Source organism: Lactuca sativa, chromosome 1 (assembly GCF_002870075.4).
Source record: "Lactuca sativa cultivar Salinas chromosome 1, Lsat_Salinas_v11, whole genome shotgun sequence".
NCBI lineage: Eukaryota > Viridiplantae > Streptophyta > Magnoliopsida > Asterales > Asteraceae > Lactuca > Lactuca sativa.
Window position 1 is genome coordinate 11,033,116 of NC_056623.2, and position 9,961 is coordinate 11,043,076.

Below are 9,961 nucleotides of genomic sequence, written 5' to 3' on the forward strand. Positions count from 1 at the left end.
TAAAGTACCTAGCCACTCATGACAAAAATATAATATATCATAAAAGTGTTTTAACATTAAGAAATTAGTAAATACTAGAAGAATGAAATAGTCTTGTATGGACCAATCATCTTTAAATATGGACCAATCATCTTCAAGCATCAAAATGGATAGTCTAATCCCATCTTCAAGAGTCTATGGTCCATCCAAGTCTTCCACCCATCAACCCCAATACTCCAAAATGGATCTGATAAAACCCAATAACTCCTTGAAAATCCATAAAGCCCAACAACTCAGCAACAAGATAATCTGTCATCGCAACGAGACTCCAAAACCTACAAAACACCTTATGCAAAAGAGAAACCACCTGATACGATCCAAGATAAAGAAAAGATAAAATATAAAATGTAAAAACAAAAAAAATGCTAAAATAACTATATGAAAGAAGTAAATAAAATAACTTATCATTAACATAATTCAGCTATAAAATTGGAAATAATAGCATTTTTCCCTTAGCTTATTTTTTCTGATTAATTTATTTTTAAATAATCTTTTTTATCTTTTACTTAAAGAATCAATCCCATCCCGATCACCACCTCTTTCAGTCTTTCACCGCCACCACCACCACCATCACATCCCCATCTCCTTAACCGGAAAAACACCCCATGGATGTTCAAAAACAGAAAAAATACAAACCCATAAATCCATTTAACTTATGAATCATAACACATTCAAACCTAGAATCAAATATGGCAATCAAACAAAGAAATACAATTAGAAATCTAACCTAGAAATTCATACCAACCAAAAATAAAATCAAGAAATTGAATCCATAAATCCAATATGTACAAACCTATAGGCAAATACGAGTGAAAAATGAAAATAGACATGGGAAGGTATGGCAAGAACGAGGCTGGGTTTTGTTTGTCGGAAAAAGCCTCAACGTCGGTGACTTTTTGTTAAACGGTGTTCCATTGGATGTAATATCGATTCCACCACGACCTTCGATTCCAATCTACCCTTCATCATACTTGATTTCTCTGCTCCAGCCCTTGAACAAAAACCAGAAGAACACCAAATCAAAACAAAATCGAACTTACACCCAAACAAATCGGAAACCAAAATCGAACTTGAAACCAAAATCAGACCATCAAAGGACCTCAAATCAAACTCCATGTGAAGAAATCAATAAACATCAAATTAAAAATTGGGTGTAGAAAACGATGAATCTCATATTACCACAGGTTTCACAATGGGTTGATGTACCGCTGGTTTCAAGGGTGTGCTTCACCAGAAAAGTTACCAGTGGTGATACTCTGTGCAATGGCGATGATGGAGAAATCTCCGATGGATTAAAGGGAGAGGAAGGAGACGGTGAGGGTGAAGGCATGTGTGGGTATTGGGAAAGATAAGAAGTCGTAGGAGGGTGGGTGTTGCTTTTTTTTAAAAAAATAATTTAAAAATGATAAATGAACAATATAAATTTTTTAAAAAAATTATCAATGACAAATTTTATGTCTGGAAAGGACCAAACACGTAAACAAATACATTTGATGGACCGTCTGAGTTAAAAAAAAGATTTAGGGACCAAAGTACCTAAAGAAATTTGTCTTTCAGTCAGCTTTTCGATATTTGATGTTAAGTGTTACTTGATTTTTAATAAAACCCTTCTTATTGCTTTTGTGTATTTTGTGTAACCTATAATCAAACATTCTAAAACTAAATCACCATGGTTCCCCTTGTATTTTGTGTAACCTATAATCAAACATATGTTAGTGTCTTTATTAGTCCGGTTGAGATAAAATCGATTTTATAAATTTAAAACTTGAGTAACTGAAATATATATAAAAACACACATCAAGTTTTTTGTCACACCCCAAAACCAAGAACGGCGGAAACGTTCTAGGGCGGAGAACGTCATGTATAGTATCACAACACAGTATAACAGTAAATAAGCAAACAACATCATCCATTGCATTAAATATATAATTTTAATACAAGTGTTCTGTACAGTTATAGACACCAAAAAGTAAATCAAAATAATAAGATGAGTCTTTGATGCGCTCCATCTTCTCAAAAGCTGGCATCGGTACCTGTCTACTGACGACCTGAGAATACAAGTTATTTTGAAAGAGTTTATCAACATTAAGCCGGTGAGTTCATAAGTAATTTAGTGTCGGTGTTTGTATCAAAAAGTTTGAACACGGTTCTAAAGTATGAGTTTGTAAACATTGGTGATAAAAGTATGTGAATGTTTGTAAGTGTTTGTAAAAGTTTGAATCTCTCAGAAAAGCCTATATTTTCTATTAAAAGTAGCCTTCTACCAAGGCGTAACTGTTTTGTACGTTTGTTTATCGTAAAAGTGTGTAATTTTCCCAAGTGTAACTATCATTATCAAAATATAGTTTGTACATTAATGTTTAAGTGAAATGATCACTAAATGTATATATAAAGGATAAATTACTCTAGTATTGTAGTGTTGTATTATAGGAACTACTGTTGTACTAACTACCTTAAACCGGATTTATATTAAGGTATCATGTGATTAATTGTGTCATACTATCGACTAATAACAACGACAAAGGTATGGTCGTAAAAAGATATGACGTTTGGCACCCGCAGACCTGCAGGTCCTGCTGTAGCTAGCAGCAAGGTGTAGGATAGTCAATCCAGTATAGATCTATACGCAAACTCACGCTCTCCCTCCAAGAGACTCTAGCTACAACTCGGGCCATGACATTTAAGGCATGCTTCGATACAGTGGATCACAATTCTGTCAATGTATATATGTATATGTAATGTATTGTTACTCGTTCTAGTATCGTTGTATATGTTCTCTTTCTAGTATAGTTGTATATGTTCTCTTTCAAGTATAGTTGTATATCTTCTTCTCCTAGTATAGTTGTATATGTACTCATAGTAATGTAATGTATATGTTCTCATAGTAATAAGTATTGGCTCATGAATGAACTGACTCGTTGATCTAGCAATAGTATAAGTATGATCTTGTGCTACCCCGATGGTAGCTTACTAATGATGTAACTAGTACGCATGAATATGGAAGCACTTTTATGTCTATATATGTACACATGATATATAATCAATATTGAAACAACCTTCGGACGACTACCCAATATCCCACCAGACCACATCCAAATCGAGGAAAAGGAAACAGGGCAGACGGCCTTCCTAAACCTTTTAAACATTGCTTATATAACTATACATATATGGGCATGCAATTTATATTAAGTGTAACAAATTTTAAGTAACAGTATTTGATAAGTAAAAGAGTTTGTAAAGCAGTTTGAAGTAAAACGGTTTGATAAACAGTTTGAACGGTAATAAAATCATTGGTTTTGTAGTTATTAATCACATGTGATTGATGTAATAACTATAAGTATTCAACTTGTATTCCCCCCCCCCCCCCCCCCCATAAAAGCATTTAAAACATTTAAAAGTATTTCAAAGGTTAATTAAAGGGGTATGAACTCACTTGTGGTGAGTGGATTGGATATAAGTGTCGGGTACGGTGCTAGGTGACAAATGAAGACTTGTACACACGCACGAGCCTAGTTATCATATAATGAACATATATATAACTAATTAGCCAAATTATAACTAATATAATAATTTAGGACACTCTAGAACATGAAAACACTTTGTTTCAAGTGTTAAAGATCACAAGGATTGCATCCAAGTGTTTGTAGAGCAAAGCTAGGGTGTTTAGGGTTCAAGGGTAAACTCCTTTGGAGTTTACGGTTTTGGTGGTCTTGACTGAAAGAGTTTACGGTAGTAAACTCTAGAGTTTACAGTCGTAAACTGTAGTCCTAATGACTAAGTGTTGTTTTGTGGTTTAGCAAGCCTTTTGAAGCAGTTCTACTAAGTGGTTTGGCCTTTGGAATGGACTAGGGCAACAAAACACCCCCTTTGAGGAGTTTACGGCCTCATGACATTTTCCTTTGGGTTTACTACCGTAAACCCTTATGGAGAAGGGTATTGCCATGTTTTCAATTCCTTAACACAATTAAGTAAGTGTATGTGCTAGTTTCTAAGCCTAAGGAAGGAAAATGACCAACTTAAACATACTTTAGGGTGTTTACGGTTTTGGGAGATCCCCAAACCGTAAACACCTATAAATGTTGGATTTTGGTGTTTTTCAAGGCTTAGACACATCAAAGGAAGGTTTAAACATATCAAGGAAGGCTTATACATCAAACTAGGGCTTAGATAAGGACTTAGGCACACTTTGGTGCCCTTTATGGTGTTTACGGCCCAAGCATCTCCTTGGACCGTGAACACCTAAATTATTGTGTTCTTGACATATTTTCTTGATGTTTAAATGTAAAGCTAGCTCAATAACACTCAAGGATGGAAGTACTTACTATAATGAAGCTTGATTTGAGCTAAAAGGCCAAGAACACTTAGTGTGTGTTCTTGGTGTTCTTGGTGTTTTGGAAAATCTAGACAAAATACATAAATGAATGGATGAATAGATGCACAAACACTAGATTAAGTGTTTTACTAACTTGAAATGGTTAGAACACTTACAAGATTGAAGATTTGGAATTAAATCTAGGATGATACTTGAGAGAGTTTTAGGAGTTTACTCTTTTGACATTTGGGGAGTAAACACAAATGACTAACTTTTTGGGGAGTAAACTCAAACATAGGCATGAGTTCACGGTTTTGGGTGATTTCTAAACCCAAAACATAAAAGTTTGGTCGGCTGTTTCTAATACGCAAAGTGTTTGCGGTTTTTAAAATTAAAATAATCAAACGAACTTTATATTTCTTAAAAATAAGAAATAATGACATTAATTTATGATACAAAGTGGTTGACTTTTAGGGTTTGACCGAATGGAAATTCCGGGTTGTCACATTTTTGGCGTCGGTGCCGAGGAATGGTTTTCAAATAATTTAGTATGTTTGATTATTCGTTATTTTGTTTTTAATTTTTAGTTTTATTTTTATTTTTATTTTTATTTTTTTTTTATTTTCGTTGATATCATGTCACTTGTCGAGAAGGTTTTGTTGATATGTGTAGTAATTCTTGATCATATGCATTACTTGGTTTTACTTTTTGCATGGTATTGAGATTGCAAGCGATTAAGGAATTCTTGACTTGTTTAGTCTACTACTTTGGTGATTTGTCCAACTCAATCCATAAGGCGTAGTATTGCAAGGCCTATCGAGGTGGTTAAGTGGAAGACCGAACTCTTGCTACTCTTCACTAGTTGGGTCAACTCTTGTTCTACTTATTAGTTAATGGTGCAAAGAAAATAAAGGAAATAATCTGACATGTCCTGAAAGTTTTTGTTTTCACAAACCACTTCCTGCATGCAAGGGATTTAATCAACAATTGTAGCTTGATTTCGACGAATACGATTGATCGTGATATCATTTTTAGTTATTTTGGTTTTGCTATTTTTTTTAGTTATTTTAGTGAGTTTTTATTTTTATTTTTTAGTTTGTTTAAATTTTGTTTTCCATGTTGATGCTCTTGATGTTTCAGATTTTTGCAGAATTTTTGCCCTTCGGATGCTTTCAGAAATTTCAACAATTGGGGTTGAATGTTGATTTGCCACAAGAGAAAAAGTTGTGCGATCATATTTTTGAATAAGTATGGGGTTCCCTAATTGATGAAGAGACGAGTTTTGAAGGAATTCTACAAAAAGAAGAGTTCGGGAATGGTCCTAAGCCCTTATGAAGAAAAGATGCATTATTTTGGGTGTTAAAGACATTCTGAGAAGTCACCACGACGTGGAACCATTAGACCACATCGTGGCGTTCTTATTTTTCACGATCATTACGACTCCTCACTCGACACCACAACGTGGTGTTGCTTTCCCACGTCGTGGAAGAGGATCAGCACACTTTTTGAAGATGGTTCTTTGATTAATTTCGATTCAGCACATTTGCATTCATGCGAGAAGAGCCCATAAGTAATGTTTCCAACCCTTATACGAGATGTCTAAGTCTTCCAACACATTCAGAAGCAACATTCCAATTTCTAGTCTTCCAACAATTTTTGGAGCAACTTTTAACATCCCAATTCTATCTCGCCACTATTACCTCATGGGAGTCTATTCCAATTCTCTCTCTTTAATTTTATGTTCTTTAATTGTTATAGCATGCAACATGGACACTGCTTCAAATAAGTGTGGGTTAGGGGGTCGAATATAGGAATACAAGATTATTGATAAATTAAAATTTTGAAAAATGAATAGGATTTAAAAATTATCAGAAAGATTTGAAACAATAATCTAAAATTGAACCTAGTTAAAAAAATTGTTGTGTTGAGATCTAGGTTGTTAGCGTTGTGTTGGACGATCTGATACGAGTTTCAATGTTTATTTGAGTCAATATATGTTATAGTGTATTTATGGTTTCCTTGTCCTAGTGAAATCATGGAACAAAAATACGACCTTTCTTAGTTTGAGAGTCACAATATGTTTAGCATCGTGTACCAAAAATGTATCTAGAAGAGATTATATAGTCATTACACATTAGACTAATATCTCTAACCAATAAGGGTTGAAGTTAAGTTCTCTTGCTTAAGCATATGTTTTTAGGATTTTTAGTTTTGAGTGAAAAAAGTGATAAAAGAAAAAAAAATGAAAAAAAAGTTGTGAAAAAAGAAAGAAAAAGAAAAAAAGTTGCAAAGTTTGAAAAGAATCTACAAAGCTATGAAGATCAATAAATATCATAAAGAAAAGCTCCAAATTATCAAAGACTCAAGAATAAGGCGAAAATGAATGTTGTTCAAAAGAAGTGGACAAGTGTTTATGAAGATTGTGAGTATTTAGGATTGGGGAGGTACTTATGAAATTTAGACACAAATACATGCATTGCGGTCTTGGAGTAATGGAGAGGCTCAAAATGGATTTTCTTGTGTGATGTTGGTAGCTAAAGTCTTGATATGATAATAATAAAATCAGTTTTGCTTGAGGGCAAACAAAAGGCTAGTGTGGGGTAGTTTGATAATGTCTATTTTATGCATATATTTATGACGTTTTCTTATTATTTTATATTATGTTTTTATGTGATTTAGAACTAAAAGATACTTGATATGCTTTGAAATGTTCAACTATAGATTGTTTCATTCATAAATAGTGAGGTTAAACCTCATATAAAGAGGGTTACATAAGAGACCTAATCTAAACCCTAAAGGGGTCGAGCCTAAACCCTAATCACTAACATCCCCCCGCGGTTTGATCGGAGGGGACGATTAAACTGGAAAAACAAAAACATAAAACATAACATAAATGAAGACAGCGACAACAGCGGTGGCAGAGCTCTAACGATGACGGCTAACAACTGTTTGTCGGAGAAGGAGAGAGAAGAAGCGACGACCAGCAGCGGTTCCTTTGTATAAGAAGAGAAGAGCAGCGGCGACGATAACGATCATGCAATCGGTGGCAAAGGGGTCCGGAAAAAGGCAGCGAGGAAGAAAAAGGGCACGAGTTACGGCGGATAAAGCCAATTCAGGCGAGATCGGGAACTGCAATGTTGATAGAGAAAGAAACGACTACAAATCAGAGGCTGCCTAACAGAGAAGGTGCCATCAGAGAGAGGCAACCGCAACACCCGAAAGGGTTGAATCGGAAAGAGATCTGAAGAAGTCTCCAGCCGAGGAGGAGGCAGAAGTAGACGAGGCAATAGAAGAAGCCAATGAAAGGGATCTGGTTTGGTGCCATCTGGCTGTTTTATTAATTAGGCGGAGAAGAAAAGAAATGGAAAAATAAGGAACATAATGACGGCACCTCCGACGACTATTAGAGAAGGTCGTCAGAGGTGGAGGGTGGTGGCTACGGGTTGTGGTCAGAAGTAAGGTTTTAACCTAGAACTCTGATACCATGTAAGATAATAGATTGTTTCATTCATAAATAGTGAGGTTAAACTTCATATAAAGAGGGTTACATAAAAGACCTAATCTAAACCCTAAAGGGCTCGGGCCTAAACCCTAATCACTAACAAAAGATACTTAATATTCTTTGAAACGTTCAATTATAGTTGAAATGGGAGTTAGAATGCAAAAGGAGGAGAAAGAAGCTAAAAAGTTACATAAAAGATGTTGCTGGACAACTTGACCCCTCGTCGGTGTTTTGGTCATATCTCATGATTAGTAACTTCGATTGATGAGATTCAGAATGATCTGAAAACTAGACAAAATTTCAGATGACTTTCATGTTCTGAGAAAATGATGATTCCCAATTACAACGACGCAGTGACACCACCACGATGTGGTAAATCAAAACATCACGATCATTGAGACTAACTTGGAGAATACGGGATATACATGAGGACCACGATGTGGTACCATTACCATGTCATGGTGATCATATTTTTGGGAATCTATATATTTCAAGAATCTAGACGATTTCGAGGGGGGGGGGGTTTATGACTTCTATTGATCATTGGTTGACAAGAAAACTCGGAGAAGCTGTTTTGAGGGTCTAGAAGGTGGCTGTTAAGCTAACAGGAGCGAATATATGAGGGATTAGAGAGTGGGTTCATGTCAGAGATCATGTGGTTTGTTGGCGTGACCATGATTAGCATTCCAATATGATTCCATTATGTGTTACTTTCTGATTTGGGTGTTAAAACCTTTTACTTTGTGTTTATGAATGAATGAATCTTTGTGTTTATGGTTTAATTGCTATTTGGATTGTTTATTCTTATTTAATTTATTTTTTTCAAGTTTGATTGAAAGATCCATATGTGTTAAAGATTGTTACTTTGTTCCCTATTGCTGAAGTAATAGAATTTAGATGACCATTTGACTGTGTTAATTTGAATCATAGTTGTCCAGTGACCATTGGTGATTATGACTAGAGTTGTACCAAAACCTAGGGTTATGAAAGAAAGTGGTGAATTTTAATGTGTATGCATGAGTATAGGGGTGCAAACGAGCCAAGCTACTCGCGAGCTACTCGGGATCGGCTCGTTAAAAGCTCGACTCGAAACTGATTTTAAACAAGCTCGATCCGAGCTCGAGCTTAATATTAAGCTCGTTTATTAAATGAGCTCGAGCTCGAGCCTAGGTCACTAAGCTCGATTAGGCTCGCAAGCCTAACTAAGCCTTTATATAATATAATTTATTATTATTTTCATATATTAAAATAAAAACATATTTGGGAAATTAGAGATTTAGGGTATTAGTAAACGAGCTTTTTAACGAGCTCGAGCCGAACTTAAGGTTATTTAATCACGTCAAACGAAAAACGAGGCAATCCCGAGCTGAGCTCAGTACAAGAAAACTCGAATCGAGCCAAGCTCGAGCTCGAGCCTCATATAACTTAAACGAGCCGGAGCCAAGCCCGACCAGGCTCAGGCTCGGCTCGGCTCGTTTGCACCCCTACATGAGTAGATGACCATTCTATGCATGATTTAACTCCTATGATCATTAGGGTTAAATAAGATCAAATCTTGCTTAATATGAACTAAATATTTATTTGCATGATTGTTTGTTCACTTGATCAATGAATTAATAGTTGTGTTGAAATCAAAGGATTAGTAGTGTGACCATGATGCTAGTCATATTAGGAATCGGTGAATAATGAATAAATATCCATTGTATTATTAGTTAGCCATTATTTTGAGATGTAATCTATCTAGACCAAAGTACCTAAAGAAATTAGTTTTCCAGTCAATTTATCGATGTTTGATGTCAAGTGTTATTTGAGTTTTAATAAAACCCTTCTTACTGCTTTTGTGTGTTTTGTGTATCCTATAATCAAACATTCTAAACTTAATTTACCACCATTTCCCTTGTGTTTGACACTTGGTCTTACAACAACTATACTATTACACAACTAGGTACACTGCCTAGTGTGTTTATTAGTCTGGTTGAGATAAAATCAATTTTATAGATTTAAAACTTAAGTAATTAAAATATATATAAAAACAAACATCAATAGAGGCAAGGCGAAGGTGTGATTGTACACATAATCCTCATATACTCTATTAATAAAATGATATT